The sequence below is a fragment of the Hyperolius riggenbachi genome, chromosome 9 (assembly GCF_040937935.1).
Source record: "Hyperolius riggenbachi isolate aHypRig1 chromosome 9, aHypRig1.pri, whole genome shotgun sequence".
In the NCBI taxonomy this organism is placed as follows: Eukaryota; Metazoa; Chordata; class Amphibia; order Anura; family Hyperoliidae; genus Hyperolius; species Hyperolius riggenbachi.
Window position 1 is genome coordinate 268,933,462 of NC_090654.1, and position 16,934 is coordinate 268,950,395.

A 16,934-nucleotide genomic window follows, 5' to 3' on the forward strand; every position below is an offset into this window, starting at 1 on the left:
CCTGGTACAGTCGATCATTGGGTCACTGAGGTTCAAATTCAGAAAAGGGGACAGAGCCACAAACAGTGAATCAGATTTGTTTCATTTCATGGGAAAATACAAATTATTGATGCCAAGGACCCCAAAACTCACAAACTTGGGCATTGATTAGTGACTTTGTGTCCAGGTTACAAAAAGTGGGCGGTGCCAAAAACAAATTTCACTGGGAAAGTGTAAACTGCAGCCCTTCTTACACTGTTTATTTCAGGGTTCCCAATGTTTGCCCAGATGATCACTGAGTGACTGAGATTAATATTCAGGGGAAGTGGGTGGAGCCTATAATGGCCAATCAAAATTCACCTGTTGATTTTCAAGTGGAATATTTTAATTGCTGCCATTTTTACACTGTTAATAGCATATGCCTCAAACCTGCTACAGTTGGTCATTGGGTGACTGGGGTTCAAATGCTGGAGAGGGGTGGAGCCACAAACAGCCTGATTTGTTTAATTTCTATGGGAATATACAAATTATTGATGCCAAGGACCCCAAAGCTCACAAACTTGGTCATTGAGTGTTTGTGTGTTAGGGTTAGAAAATGGGCGGAGCCAAAACCAGTCAAATACATACCCGGGCAACGCCGCGTCATCAGTGGGTGGAGACAAATACAAATTTCACTGGGAAAATGTAAACTGCATCCATTCTGTTAATGGCAGGGTTTTTAAACTTTGCACAGTTGGTCACTGGGTGACTGGGATTAATATTCAGAAAAGTGGGTGGAGCCTACAAAAGTGAATCAAACTTTACCTGTTGCTTTTCAAGGGGAATATTTAATTGCTACCATTCTTGAACTGTTAATGGCACAGGCCTCAAACCTGGTACAGTTGGTTATTGGGTGACTGGGGTTCAAATTCAGAAAAGGGGGTGGAGCCACACACAGCCAATCACATTTGTTTCATTTCAATGCAGATTATTGATACCAAAGACCGCAAAGCTCACAAACTTGGTCAGTGAGTAATTGTGTGTTAGGGTTAGAAAAAGTAGGCGGAGCCAACACCAGCCAAATACATACACGGGCAACGCCGGGCAATCAGCTAGTGCTCAATAATGTTGAGGTCTGAGGATTGTGGTGGCCAAATGAGATGCTCAACTTCATTAGAATGTTCCTCGTGCCATTCTTTAACAATTCTAGCTGTATGGATTGGGGCATTATCATCTTGAAAGATGGCATTCCCCTCCGGGAACAATTCTTGAACCATAGGATGAATTTGGTCGCCCAAAATTCCTAAATAGTCTCGGCTGTTAATTCTTCCATTAAGGGAAATCATTGGCCCAACGGATTTCCAAGAAATAGCACCCCAGATCATCACAGATCCCCCGCCATGTTTTACAGTTGGGAGAAGGCAGTCTGGATGAAATGCTTCTTTCGGCTGTCTCCAAACGTACACCCGGCCAGAGGTCAGAAATAAGGTAAATGATGATTCGTCAGAGAAAATCACATTTTTCCACTGCTCGAGTGACCACTTCTGGTGGTTTCTACACCACTCTAAACACTTTGAAACATTTGTCTTTGAGAGCAGAGGTTTTCTAATTGCAGTTCTTCAGTAGTGTTGGGCGAACATCTAGATGTTCGGGTTCGGGCCGAACAGGCCGAACATGGCCGCGATGTTCGGGTGTTCGACCCGAACTCCGAACATAATGGAAGTCAATAGGGACCCAAACTTTTGTGCTTTGTAAAGCCTCCTTATATGCTACATACCCCAAATTTACAGGGTATGTGCACCTTGGGAGTGGGTACAAGAGGAAAAAAAATTTAGCAAAAAGAGCTTATAGTTTTTGAGAAAATCGATTTTAAAGTTTCAAAGGGAAAACTGTCTTTTAAATGCGGGAAATGTCTGTTTTCTTTGCACAGGTAACATGCTTTTTGTCGGCATGCAGTCATAAATGTAATACATATAAGAGGTTCCAGGAAAAGGGACCGGTAACGCTAACCCAGCAGCAGCACACGTGATGGAACAGGAGGAGGGTGGCGCAGGAGGAGAAGGCCACGCTTTGTGAGACACAACAACCCAGGCCTTGCATGAGGACAAGAAGCGTGCGGATAGCATGCTTTGTACCACCATGCAGTCATAAATGTAATAAAGATAAGTGGTTCAATAAACAGGGACCACGCGGCAACGCTAACCCAGCAGCAGCAGACGTGATGGAACAGGAGGAGGCGCAGGAGGAGAAGGCCACGCTTTGTGAGACACAACAACCCAGGCCTTGCATGAGGACAAGAAGCGTGCGGATAGCATGCTTTGTACCGCCATGCAGTCATAAATGTAATAAAGATAAGTGGTTCAATAAACAGGGACCACGCGGCAACGCTAACCCAGCAGCAGCAGACGTGATGGAACAGGAGAAGGCGCAGGAGGAGAAGGCCACGCTTTGTGAGACACAACAACCCAGGCCTTGCATGAGGACAAGAAGCGTGCGGATAGCATGCTTTGTACCGCCATGCAGTCATAAATGTAATAAAGATAAGTGGTTCAATAAACAGGGACCACGCAGCAACGCTAACCCAGCAGCAGCAGACGTGATGGAACAGGAGGAGGCGCAGGAGGAGAAGGCCACGCTTTGTGAGACACAACAACCCAGGCCTTGCATGAGGTACCGCCATGCAGTCATAAATGTAATAAAGATAAGTGGTTCAATAAACAGGGACCACGCGGCAACGCTAACCCAGCAGCAGCAGACGTGATGGAACAGGAGGAGGCGCAGGAGGAGAAGGCCACGCTTTGTGAGACACAACAACCCAGGCCTTGCATGAGGACAAGAAGCGTGCGGATAGCATGCTTTGTACCGCCATGCAGTCATAAATGTAATAAAGATAAGAGGTTCCATAAACAGGGACCGGCAACGTTAACCCAGCAGCAGCAGCAGCACACGTGATGGAACAGGAGCAGGCGCAGGAGGAGAAGGCCATGCTTTTTGAGACACAACAACCCAGGCCTTGCATGAGGACAAAAAGCGTGCGGATAGCATGCTTTGTACCGCCATGCAGTCATAAATGTAATAAAGATAAGTGGTTCAATAAACAGGGACCACGCGGCAACGCTAACCCAGCAGCAGCAGACTAGTGTTGGGCGAACACCTGGATGTTCGGGTTCGGGAAAGTTCGCCGAACATGGCCGCAATGTTCGGCATGTTCGGGCCGAACCCCGAACTCCCCGAACATCCCGCTTTTGGGGGCCCTATGGGGTCGCAGGCATAAGGGGGGAGCATGCCCCGATCGCGGGGGGGGTCGGAAATTCCCCCCACCCCCTCCGCTAGCGCTCCCCCCTCTGCCCGCTTCCCCATTCAAAAGTTAGGAAGTGAAACTGTACCTGTGCGGTAGTGGGTGGCTGGCAGTGGGCGGCACTATGGAGTGACTGAGGAGGAGGAGGAGTCCGGAGAGTGACGCGTTGAGGGAGGCCGGGCAGTGGGCGGATCAGCAGTAGTACGGTACTACTGCTGAACCGCCCACTGCCCGGCCTCCCTCAACGCGTCACTCTCCGGACTCCTCCTCCTCCTCAGTCACTCCATAGTGCCGCCCACTGCCAGCCACCCACTACCGCACAGGTACAGTTTCACTTCCTAACTTTTGAATGGGGAAGTGGGCAGAGGGGGGAGCACTAGCGGAGGGGGTGGGGGGAATTTCCGACCCCCCCCGCGATCGGGGCATGCTCCCCCCTTATGCCTGCGACCCCATAGGGGGCAGTATTCGGGCGAACAGGGCCCTGTTCGTGCCGAACAGGGGCCCTGTTCGGCCAGGCAATGAGCCGTTCGGGCGAACCCGAACAGTTTGGCCGAACACCACCAGGTGTTCGGCCGAACGCGAACATCACCCGAACAGGGTGATGTTCTGCAGAACCCGAACAGTGGCGAACACTGTTCGCCCAACACTACAGCAGACGTGATGGAACAGGAGGAGGCGCAGGAGGAGAAGGCCATGCTTTTTGAGACACAAAAACCCAGGCCTTGCATGAGGACAAAAAGCGTGCGGATATAGCAGCAATGCTTTTTGCTGCCATGCAGTCATAAATGTAATACAGATGAGAGGTTCAATAAACAGGAACCGGAAACGCTACACCATCCCAGATGTTCATTGGTCATGTTACTTGGTTGGGGTCCTGGAGTGTTGCGTAGTCATTTCCAATCCAGGATTGATTCATTTTAATTTGAGTCAGACGGTCTGCATTTTCTGTGGAGAGGCGGATACGCCGATCTGTGACGATGCCTCCGGCAGCACTGAAACAGCGTTCCGACAAAACGCTGGCTGCCGGGCAAGCCAGCACCTCTATTGCGTACATTGCCAGTTCGTGCCAGGTGTCTAGCTTCGATACCCAATAGTTGAAGGGTGCAGATGGATTGTTCGACACAGCTACGTCATCTGACATGTAGTCCTTGACCATCTTCTCCAGGCGATCGGTGTTGGAGGTGGATCTGCACGCTTGCTGTTCAGTGGGCTGCTGCTGCATGGGTGTCAGAAAATTTTCCCACTCCAAGGACACTGCCGATACCATTCCCTTTTGGGCACTAGCTGCGGCTTGCGTTGTTTGCTGCCCTCCTGGTCGTCCTGGGTTTGCGGAAGTCAGTCTGTCGGCGTACAACTGGCTAGAGGAGGGGGAGGATGTCAATCTCCTCTCTAAAGTCTCCACAAGGGCCTGCTGGTATTCTTCCATTTTGACCTGTCTGACTCTTTCTTCAAGCAGTTTTGGAACATTGTGTTTGTACCGTGGATCCAGAAGGGTATAAACCCAGTAATTGGTGTTGTCCAGAATGCGCACAATGCGTGGGTCACGTTCAATGCAGTCTAGCATGAATTGAGCCATGTGTGCCAGAGTCCTACCAGAATCCTCATCATCCTCTTGTGAGCGTTGTGATAGTTGTTGTGATGCATCATAGTCGTCCCCTTCCTCCTGGTCTGCTTCTGCTGACCATTCGCGCTGAATTGTGGAAGTCCAACGTGCACCGCTCTGGCCCTCGTCAGTGGTGGCATGAAATTCCTGCTCCAACTCCAGCTGTTCCTCCTCCTCTTCTTCGTCATAGCTGCTGGGGCCAGCGTTCCCTGAGGCGGATGGCCTGATGTTGGTACCATCACGCTGATCGTTTTCTCCTTCAGATTCCCCCAGTTGCATCATGACAGCTGTTTCCTTGATTTTCAACATTGACCTCTTCAGTAAACACAGCAGTGGTATGGTAATGCTGACTGAAGAGTTGTCACTGCTCACAAGCAACGTGGATTGCTCAAAATTTTGGAGGACTTGGCAGAGGTCCAACATGTTGGCCCAATCGGATCCACAGAAGCTTGGCAGCTGTCCGGATGCGCCTCGGTACTGCGCCGTCATGTACTGGACCACTGCACTCTTCTGCTCACAAAAGCGTGCTAGCATGTGCAGCGTAGAATTCCAGACATCACACAGCAAGCGATGGTGGGGGAGATTGAAGCGCTCCTGCATCTTGGCGAGTGCCCCCGAAGCAGTACTGGAATTTCTACAATGTTTGGCCACTCGACGCACCTTCAACAGAAGATCGGCCACGCCTGGGTATGTCCTCAGGAACCGCTGAACTACTAGGTTCATCACGTGCGCCAGGCAAGGGATGTGTGTCAGCTTAGCCAACCTTAAAGCGCGAATGAGATTACTCCCATTATCACACACAACCATGCCCGGTTTCAGGTCCAGCGGTGCCAGCCACAAATCCGTCTGTTCCTTTATTCCCTTCCAAATTTCCTCCCCTGTGTGCTGCTTATCCCCAAGGCAGATCAGCTTCAGCAACGCTTGCTGACGCATGCCAACAGCTGTGCTGCACTGCTTCCACGATCCTACTGCTGCTGGTTTAGCGTTTCCGGATGAGGTACAGCTTTGAGATGCGTTGGAGGAGAAGGAGTCAGAGAGGTAGGTGCTGCTGTTGTTATCCAGTGGGAGGGACGGCGGTGCAGCTGTTTGCGGCGTGGGCAACACCCGCGCCGTAGCAGGTGAGGAATTGCTGCCAGGCTCCACAAGGTTCACCCAGTGCGCGGTAAGGGAGATGTATCGACCCTGTCCAAACGCACTCGTCCAAGTGTCAGTGGTGAGGTGAACCTTGCAGGCAACGGCATTCTTCAAGCTTCGGGTTATTTTGCTGACCACGTGCTCATGCAACTCAGGCACTGCAGAGCGCGCAAAGTGGTAGCGGCTGGGAACCACGTGACGTGGGATGGCCACTGACATCATGCCCTTGAAGCTGTTTGTCTCCACCACTCGATATGGCAGCATTTCGCAGGCCAGAAGCTTGGCTATGCTGGCTGTTACTGCCACGGCCCGGGGGTCATTTGCTGGCAAATTCCTCTTGCGCTCAAACATCTCCGACACAGACAACTGAACCGTAGCGCTGCACACTGAAGGGCTGTTGGTTGTTGTGTTTGATAAACACTGGGAGACCTCAAGAGCACTACTCCGGAAAGTGACAGTGTCAGCGTCGTCTGATGTTTGTGAATGTTGTGAACCACGCAATGGCTGGGCTACTGCTGCTGCTGAGGCGGGTCTGGTGGTGAGTCTGGTGAACCCAAGGGAGGCAGTGTTGCTGGTACCCTGTCCTGCCGCGTTTGCCCACAGAGTGGGATGTTTGGATAGCATGTGGCGGCTCATGCTGGTGGTGGAGAGGTTGTTAATACTTTTCCCCCTGCTCAGGCGGGTCTTGCACACCTTGCAAATCGCCATGGTAACATCCTCAGTGCAGTCTTCAAAGAAAGCCCAGACTTTGGAGCACCTGCCTCCTTTCTGGCGATTTCTGTTTGCTCCTCTTTTGCCTCTCACTTGAACTTCCACGCTTGTGGTGCCTGAAATTGCGCGCTGCCTACCTTGTGGCACAAGGCGAACTCGTGCAGCAGTGGGTTCTTTAACAGACTCATCTGTGCTGCTGCTACGACGGCGATGTTCTCGTTCACAAACAAAATCTGGGTCTATGTCCACATTGTCCATACCCTCCTCTTCCATCTCCTCAAACTCGTCATATGTCATTGTGGGGGGCCGCCGCCGTGGAGTAGAGCTCACCAGAACAACCTCTGCGCAGCTCACTCCAACGTCGTCTTCCAGATCTTGTCGGCCGACCTCCTGCAATTGCAACCCCTCCTGCCCAACTTGCTCTGGGATTTGGGTTTCCGAGTCCTCCTCGAACTCGCCTTGTATTTCAGTGCGCGGTGCATTTCCCACAGTTAATGGTTGTGAATCCGGGCACAACATTTCTGGCTGTTCCTCCATTGACCTTTGAAAGGTGGAAGTTTGTTGGGCTGGGAATAGCTCCTGCGAATACCCCATTGTGTCCTGAGGTAATTCATCGGACTGGTTATCTGGCAGTTGTGTGCGTGGTGTCGCTGCCGGTTGTGTCAGCTTTGTGCCCACTGGCTCCTTGTAACTGGCTGAGGACTCGGACCTCGTGCGTGATGTGCTGGTGCTGCTTAACCCACTGCTGGACGCTTGAGAGGTCATCCAAGTAATTATCTGGTCCTGTTCTTTTGGATTTGTGAGGGTTGTTGTCCTGGACAACATGGGCGGTATTGAGTGGGTTTTCTTGGGTGCTCCCCTGTGGCCTGTACGTGAACCGTCAGGGGAAACACCTCTTCCCTTGCCCCTACCTCTTTCACCGGATTTCTTCCTCATTTCACTTATCCTTACAGTACACGCTGACTGGCAGCAGTACAGTGGCAGTACAGAAATGCTATACAGTACCACTATTCCCAGCAGCGACACAGAGCACAATGCTATACAGTGGCGGGTGAGCGGTGTACCACTATTCCCAGCAGCGACACAGAGCACAATGCTATACAGTGGCGGGTGAGCGGTGTACTACTGTTCCCAGGCCCAGCAGACACAGAGTGGAAGTAAACACAATGCTATATAGTCTGGCTGAGCGGTGTACACAGAGTGGCAGTACACACAATGCTATATAGTCTGGCTGAGCGGTGTACACAGAGTGGCAGTACACACAATGCTATATAGTCTGGCTGAGCGGTGTACACAGAGTGGCAGTACACACAATGCTATATAGTCTGGCTGAGCGGTGTACACAGAGTGGCAGTACACACAATGCTATATAGTCTGGCTGAGCGGTGTACACAGAGTGGCAGTACACACAATGATATATAGTCTGGCTGAGCCGTGTACACAGAGTGGCAGTACACACAATGCTATATAGTCTGGCTGAGCCGTGTACACAGAGTGTCAGTAAACAATGCTATATATAGCGTGGCTGAGCGAGGTACACAGTGGCAGTACACACAATGCTATATAGTCAGGCTGAGCCGTGTACACAGAGTGTCAGTAAACAATGGTATATAGTCTGGCTGAGCGGTGTACACAGAGTGTCAGTAAACAATGGTATATAGTCTGGCTGAGCGGTGTACACAGAGTGGCAGTAAACACAATGCTATATATAGCGTGGCTGAGCGAGGTGCACAGTGGCAGTACACACAATGCTATATAGTCAGGCTAAGCCGTGTACACAGAGTGTCAGAAAACACAATGCTATATATAGCGTGGCTGAGCGAGGTGCACAGTGGTAGTACACACTATGCTATATAGTCAGGCTGAGCCGTGTACACAGAGTGTCAGTAAACAATGGTATATAGTCTGGCTGAGCGGTGTACACAGAGTGGCAGTAAACACAATGCTATATATAGCGTGGCTGAGCGAGGTGCACAGTGGCAGTACACACAATGCTATATTGTCAGGCTAAGCCGTGTACACAGAGTGTCAGAAAACACAATGCTATATATAGCGTGGCTGAGCGAGGTGCACAGTGGCAGTACACACAATGCTATATAGTCAGGCTAAGCCGTGTACACAGAGTGTCAGAAAACACAATGCTATATATAGCGTGGCTGAGCGAGGTGCACAGTGGCAGTACATACAATGCTATATAGCCAGGCTAAGCCGTGTACACAGAGTGTCAGAAAACACAATGCTATATATAGCGTGGCTGAGCGAGGTGCACAGTGGCAGTACACACAATGCTATATTAGTCAGGCTAAGCCGTGTACACAGAGTGTCAGAAAACACAATGCTATATATAGCGTGGCTGAGCGAGGTACACAGTGGCAGTAAACAATGCTATACAGTATATATAGTGTGGCTGAGCGAGCGGTGTACTACTGTTCCCAGCAGCGACACACAATGACTGGGGGGGACCCTGGCTAGCGTGGCTGGAGAGCGAACTACCCTGCCTGCCTACCCAAAGCTAAACCCACAGAGAAATGGCGGAGATATGACGTGGTTCGGGTATTTATTTACCCGAACCACGTGACCGTTCGGCCAATCAGAGCGCGTTCGGGCCCGAACCACGTGACCCGTTCGGCCAATCACAGCGCTAGCCGAACGTTCGGGGAACGTTCGGCCATGCGCTCTTAGTTCGGCCATGTGGCCGAACGGTTTGGCCGAGCACCGTCAGGTGTTCGGCCGAACTCGAACATCACCTGAACAGGGTGATGTTCTGCAGAACCCGAACAGTGGCGAACACTGTTCGCCCAACACTATTCTTCAGTGGAATCCAGATTTGTGCAGCTCCCGGCGAACAGTTTTTGTGGAAACTGGATTCTGTAGCTGTTCATTCAGCTCTGCAGTGATTTTAGGAGTCGTGCTCTTGCAAGCTTTTCTAACAATTCGATTTAGAGTCCGACGGTCTCTCTCAGACAACTTCGACTTTCGGCCACAACTGTGCTTTGCTGAGGACGTTTTTCCTTCTCTTTCAAAGGAAGTCATTACTTTTGAGACAGTACCTCTTTAAATGCCATGCATTCGGGCAGTTTCTGTTACAGTAGCGCCTGCCATACGAGTACCAACAATTTGGCCTCTTTGAAAGACTGAGAGATCTGCCATTTTTATAAATTATAACCAACTTTTGTTTAATTATCTGTAAAAAAAACTATTATTTTAATTAAACATATCAAATAACAAAAATAATTAACAAAAAAAATGTAACATATGTCAAGTTTTGATTGCTTAAAACATGTTCAAAGATTATGATGCCAAAATGTTAGGTGATTTTATTAATGAAAACGGGTGCCCATTTTTCCTCGCGCCCTTATTTCATGTATATGTTACGGCCAGAACCCGAAGTTTGGCCAGAACTAGAAGTGGCCGGCCACTTCGGGTTCTGGCCGGCCAATGTGCGAACTGGCCGCTGCGCTGCGGCCAATGTGAGAAATGCAACAATTCCTGTAAGGTTAATGGGATGTTGTGGCCGCAGCGCAGCGGGCAAATGTATCACACATCTTTACTTTATTCAATGACATTAAGCCGCCCGGCTTTTTCTCTGCCTCTCTCCTCCCCCCCCCCCCCCCCCCGCCTCTCTCTCCTCCCCCCGCCTCTCTCTCTTCTTCTCTTATGGGCAGCCGGGCGGGGGACACGCGTGTCCCTCCGGAGTCGTTCGTCGCGGCAGGGGAATCCTGCCGTTCTTGCAGAGCGGGTGCTGGCAGAAGCGATGTCTGCAGCCTCCCCGCTCTGCTCTCCTGCCGCGACGAACGACTCTCCTGGACACGCGTGTCCCCCGCCCGGCTGCCCATAAGAGAAGGAAGAGAGAGAGGCGAGGGGAGGAGAGAGAGGCGAGGGGAAGAGAGAAAGCGGGGAAAAAGCCGGTCGGCTTAATGTCATTGAATAAAGTAAAGATGTGTGATACATTTGCCCGCTGCGCTGCGGCCACAACATCCCATTAACTTTACAGGAATTGTTGCATTTCTCACATTGGCCGCAGCGCAGCGGCCAGTTCGCACATTGGCCGGCCAGAACCCGAAGTGGCCGGCCACTTCTAGTTCTGGCCAAACTTCGGGTTCTGGCCGTAACATATATAAGGCCCAAAGTGTCATGCTAAATGTTCCACCATCAAAAGTAACATATATTTTTTTGAAAAGCATTAACTGGTTGTACATTTCTCTCAGCTCCTCGCAGTGAGCCGCCATCCTATGCTGTTTCCATGAGAACAGAATCCTTTTTTACATGTTAGATGAATGTATTAATGCAGTGATTTGCATTTTTGCATACAGAGGTGAGGCTTGGCGTTTGGCCAGGCCCCCTGCCTCTGGTCCTTGCCTAGGTCCGCCTGCTGCTGCCCGGGCTAACGATCTCCGCTTAATGCAGTCATTTCCTGCAGCAGTAAAAAGTAATTTCTGGACGCCGCTGCTCTTTAGGGTTGATGAACCTCAGAGGATGTTTTTAATACATCTGTCACTTTTGATATTTGTCAGAGCGGAGATAATTTGGAGGAATTAAAAACGGAGTCTGTAGAACTCATTTACCATCAAACTATCATAAGTGAGATTCTTCTAGGGAATTTGGGGCTGCGAGAAACCCCATCGCTGCTCATTTAAATCAGGTTAATTAGATGACACAAGTTTTGGCCCGGGACGGAAATCTTAATTCCATTCTTCTCCGGCTGTCATGGGAGTCAGAAGGGCGATTTTTCTTTTTTTGCTAGTCTGCTTTGTCTTTTTATAAATATTTCATCTCCTGGCTTTTGGGAAGCTAGCGAAAGGATGCTCTGACTTGTGGATAGGCCCGAAGCAGGCAATTTGGGGACCCGCTAGCGGCAGATGATTGTGCACTGCCATCGGCGCCAACTCAAATATCGGCATTGGGTGGCAACTTAGGAGCCTGCAATTTACCGGACATCGCTGGCGACCAAATTATGCATCAATACCAATATTCCAATATTCCAATAGGCACCTATGGGGAGGGGGGGGGGGAGGTTAGGCGTCAGGTAGGCAGTTTGTGCAGCTGGAAGGGGGGGGGGGGGAGTTTAGGGTTAGGCAACAGGTAGGAAGGAAGTTTGTGTGTGTTTGGGGAGGGGTGTGGTTGCGTTTAGGCATCAGGCAGGCAGTTTGTGCAGCGGGGGTAGGTTTAGGATTATGTGTCAGGTAGGTAGTTTGTGCGCGGGTGGGGGGGGGGGGTGTTTAGGGCTAAGCATGGTAGGCCACTCAGGTATTTATCTACGGGTTGGCCACAGAACAAAGAGTTGCAGTAGTCTAGTTGAGAAACAATCAGGGCATGCACCAGAAGTTTAGTAGAGTCCTGTGTGAGTAAAATGTGCAAACACCATTTATAACGTTTATGGTAACGCCTTAAAAACCTGCAGCAATAATAATTAAATAGTAAACATCTAGGGCTTGATTCACAAAGCGGTGATAACCCAGTTATCACGCCTAAAAGACTTTAGGCGTGATGACCTTTTCACCACTGAGTTATCACCGCTTTTTCCTGCTCTTCGCGCGAAGTTACCGCGCGTACGCGCGTGAGCGCGCGCGCAAAGTCCCATAGGGTTTAATGGGAGCTTCGCGCGAAGCGTCGGGTGCGTACGCGCGGTAACTTCGCGCGAGTTTCTTCTTATCATGCCTAAAGTGAGTTTAGGCGTGATAAGGGCCTTTTCACCAGTGTGTAAACACTTTGCACCGCTTGGTGAATCAAGCCCCTAAATTGAAAAGCAATGTGACCACAAAGTCTTCTCAATGTCTTCTTCAATATCAACCATTACGCTTTATGGTAAACAAATTATAAATTACGATACGTAATAAAATGATGCAAAAGATCCATAATTAATATTCGGAATCCAGCTTCCTTCCATGATTGCAAAGTCACTCGCTGTATATACATTTTGACAGCAAAATCACACCTCCAATACTTCCTATAAATAACGCCGTCTACGCAAGCGCGAGAATGGTGTTTACCCGTTTGCCTTCCCTCCACCCTCAAAGGCTTCTTTACAATCAGAATATAAATTGTGACTTGCAATCAATGCTGGAGGTGAGAGGGACTATTTCGGTACGGCTCAGAACAATTAATATTCATTTCACTTATGGCATATAGTGCATTAATCAAGCCTGCAGTCATATAGAATTATTCAATAACAGGGCACAGAAATTAGAAGGCGATTACTGCCAGTATCTCTGGCCAAGTACAGCATTGTGAGCAAAGGGATTAAAGCGGTATAAAACCCTGACATAATATTCAATAAAAACATGTTTTCCTACTTTTTATATGCCATACGGTTATCATATTTGCATTTGTGCATAAGTATTATTATTCATTTGGAAATTACAAGTTCTCTAAAGTACAGTATTTTGCTTTGAGTGCTGACTTTGCATTTTATTCATTATGTATTGAAGGCAGAAATGCTTTGAGTTCCTGTCTGTGTCCAGGAGCTTCTGCGCAGTCAGAGAATGTGTCACATTCCTCACTTGATACAATTAAGTAAACACAAGATAACATTATCTCCACTTCGGATGCGTCCAGATTTCTCTGCACTGAACTTTCAAGTCCTGTGTGTAACTCTTTGAATGCTGTTCTAGTAAAAAAAAAAATGCTGGTTGTATATAATACGTTGTAAATACGTTTTTAGAGCTAAGAAGAAATGCTGGGTTTCATTCTAAGAGGCGCTCAACAGTAGATAAAACTGTGTTAAAAACAGCTAATAAATACAAAAAAGAGGTGGCTTACCTCAAAAACGACAAGTTCATATAAATATGAATTTCAACAAGCACAGGCAATGCGTTTCGTCCGTCTGCACCTACTTCCTCAGGCCAAATACAGTGCCAAAAGTGTGTAATGAGCAAAGAACAGAGTGCCTGTGCTTTTTACCTTCCTTGGTACCTAGGGGTGTGCTGCCAATAGGACCTTTCTTGTTTTTTCCAGGCGTGTGAGTTTCAGCTGACACCCGAGTGGAGTCGGGTTTAAACATCTTCACCTGCTTTCAGTGGTTGGTTGTTAGTTGCAACCTTCCTTTGTGAGTACCACAATTTCTCTTTCGCTTTTAACCAACCAATCTGTGACGTACTGCACCATTTGGGCTCCTGTTACCTATGTGTTCTTTTTTTTAGGGTGATTGGTGACTCTTCACAACGGCATGCCACCTAAGGTTGCAAATGTTACAGTTACATCGTTATTTGGATTGAGAAAAGACATACATCCATCGAGTTCAACCAGAGAACAAAGTACAACACCAGCCTGCTCCCTCACATATCCCTGTTGATGCAGAGGATGGTGAAAAACCCTTACAAGGCATGGTCCAATTAGCCCCAAAAGAGAAAAAATTCCTTCCCGACTCCAGATGGCAATCAGGCAAACGGGCGCCTTTAGGCATAGGCAGTACAGGCCATTGCCTGGAGTGCCATTGGTCCTGAGGGCGCCATGTTGCTGGATTAAGTCCCACCCCCTGGTTGTTCCATTACTTGCTTCTGCTGCATCTTCTTAGTGTATGTTGCAGGCAGCTGCCACTGTGTCCCTCTGTGCCTTGTGTATCTCCCCCCCCCCCCTTTGTGCCTCCTTCAGTCCCTTGTGCCATGTCTGATTTCCTGTCTGTCCTTCTGTCTTCCTTTATGCCTCCTGTCTCCCTTTCCCTTTGTGCCTCCTTCTATCTCCATATGCCTCCTTCAGTCTCCCTGTGCCACCTCTACCTCCTTCTGTCCCCCTGTGCCTCCTTATGTCCCCTTGTGCCTTTCTTCGTGCCCTTGTGCTACCTCTGCCCCCCCTGTTCCTCCTTCAGTCCCACTCTGCCTCCTTCTGTCCTTATGTGCCTCCTTCTGTCTCCCTTTGTGCCTCATTCTGTCTCCATGTGCCTCTTGAGTCCTCATGTGCCACCTCTGTCCCTCTATCCTCATGTTCCTCCTTCTGTGCCCCTTTGTGCCTTCTTCTGTCTCCCTGTGGCTCTGTCTGTCCACTTCTGCCTCCTTCTGTCTCACTGTGCCCATTTACATCCCCTCTGCTTTCTTCTTTTCCCCTTTTGTGCCTCCTTCTGTCCCCCTTTGTGCATCCTTCTGTTCCCCTTTGTGCCTCCTACTGTCTCACTGTGCCTCCTTCTGCCCCCTTTGTGCTTTTTTCTGTCCTCCATTGTGCCTCCTTCTGCCCCCCCTTTGTGCCTCCTTATGCCCCACTTTGTTTCTCCTTCTGTCCCTCTGTGTGCCACCTTCAGTTCTCCTGTGCCTCTTTCTATCCTCTTTTGTGCCTCCTTCTTGCCCTCATGACAGCCCTATCCCCTCATGCAGCATGAGTTCATGTAGCAGGAATAAACGGTTAGCGGGTTGGCCACAGAGCATAGAGTTGCAGTAGTCTTGTCGAGAAACAATCAGGGCATGCACCAGAAGTTTAGTAGAGTCCTGTGTGAGTAAAGTGTGCGAACACCATATAACACGTTTTTGGTAACGCCTTAAAAACCTGCAGCAATAATAATTAAATACTAAACATCTAAATTGAAAAGCAATGTGACCACAAAGTCTTCTCAATGTCTTCTTCAATATCAACCATTACGCTTTATGGTAAACAAATTATAAATTACGATACGTAATAAAATGATGCAAAAGATCCATAATTAATATTACGGAATCCAGCTTCCTTCCATGATTGCAAAGTCACTCGCCGTATATAAATTTTTACAGCAAAATCACACTTCCAATACTTCCTATAAATAACGCCATCTACGCAAGCGCGAGAATGGCGTTTACCCGTTTGCCTTCCCTCCACCCTCAAAGGCTTCTTTACAATCAGAATATAAATTGTGACTTGCAATCAATGCTGGAGGTGAGAGGGACTATTTCTGTACGGCTCAGAACAATTAATATTCATTTTACTTATGGCATACAGTGCATTAATCAAGCCTGAAGTCATATAGAATTATTCAATAACAGGGCACAGAAATTAGAAGGCGATTACTGCCAGGATCTCTGGCCAAGTACAGCATTGTGAGCAAAGGTATTAAAGCGGTATAAAACCCTGACATAATATTCAATGAAAACATGTTTTCCTACTTTTGATATGCCATACGCTTATCATATTTGCATTTGTGCATAAGTATTATTATTCATTTGGAAATTACAAGTTCTCTAAAGTACAGTATTTTTGTAATGAAACGCGGAAAAGCCGCGACCTCTCAAGGTGAGGCGGCTGTTTCCGCGTCCAGCAGGACGCCACAACGCGGAAAAAACGCTGCATGCCGCTCAGGGACAGCGGCGGAATCCGCATTGGGAACGGCGGAATCCGCATTGGAGGCGGCTCCCGCACTTGGTTCACTAGATACATTGCAAGACAGTACTGGTGTGGCTGGGACTGATAGTCCACCAAGATTCAGACTTACACGCGCGCGAGCACAGAGGCAGAGTTTAAATAGCAGTTAGAAGGGAGTCGGCTGATCAGCTGGGTCAGCTGACAAATTCCACTGCTCCCATTGGACCAGCAATTAGGGAGGTCCTGGAAAGGTCCTAGAGTATAAATACTGCTGGTTGTTCACTTGCTCTTTGTCTGGCGTGCGATCACATATGTGGGAGCACCCAGATCCGTAGTCAGATCCGCAAGTGTGCCGGGACCAGCTGGAGCTGTAATCCTACACTTAGCTAGATTCTGTTGATAGCTAAAGTACTAGTTTGATTGTGATTATCTGTTATGACTTTTGCCTGCCTTGACTATCCTCCTGAACTCTGATCTTGTACCTCGATATTTCTGATACTCTGTTGCCGAACCCCGGCTCGTTCCTTGACTCTGCTTCTGCCTCCTGATTTTGTACCCCGATATATCTGATACCCTGTTGCTGAACCCTGCCTGTACTTTGACTCCGCCTTTGCCTCCTGATCTTGTACTTTATCTGTCCGTGTGTGTACGACCTGGCTTGTCCGACCTCGAGAACCGACCTTACCGTTAGAGGCGGTTCCTCGCTCTGTTAGCGATCCTTCCTCCTGAGGGTCACTTTCAGATATACCTTCCTACTGTCAGTCTGACTCCTCCCGTCTTGGAGAGCTCAGGTCTGCGGAAGGAATCTGTGCAGTACTCCTTGCTGCATTGAGGCCTTGTCCTCTAAGTGTTACTGTTGCACCAAACACTACTCTCTACTCAGGCGAACAGAGGTTAGTTTGTATATCGGATTATCGGTGAGACTGCAGATCACTTATAATCTGGTATATATCTGTATTTCCGGTGATACTG

At 48.8% G+C, this 16,934-nt stretch overlaps 1 long non-coding RNA gene across 1 annotated transcript in view; it reads right to left on the bottom strand.

Annotated features, from left to right (window-relative positions):
* LOC137532094 (uncharacterized) overlaps positions 1–16,153 on the bottom strand; it is a 137,423-nt gene extending 121,270 nt beyond the window's left edge. Inside the window, exons 1-2 of the long non-coding RNA XR_011023855.1 lie at positions 16,093–16,153; positions 13,464–13,876 (exon numbers count right to left, since the gene is read on the bottom strand). This is a non-coding gene — a long non-coding RNA (uncharacterized lncRNA). The remainder of the gene's footprint in view (positions 1–13,463; positions 13,877–16,092) is intronic.
* Between the last annotated feature and the right edge of the window lie 781 nt (positions 16,154–16,934).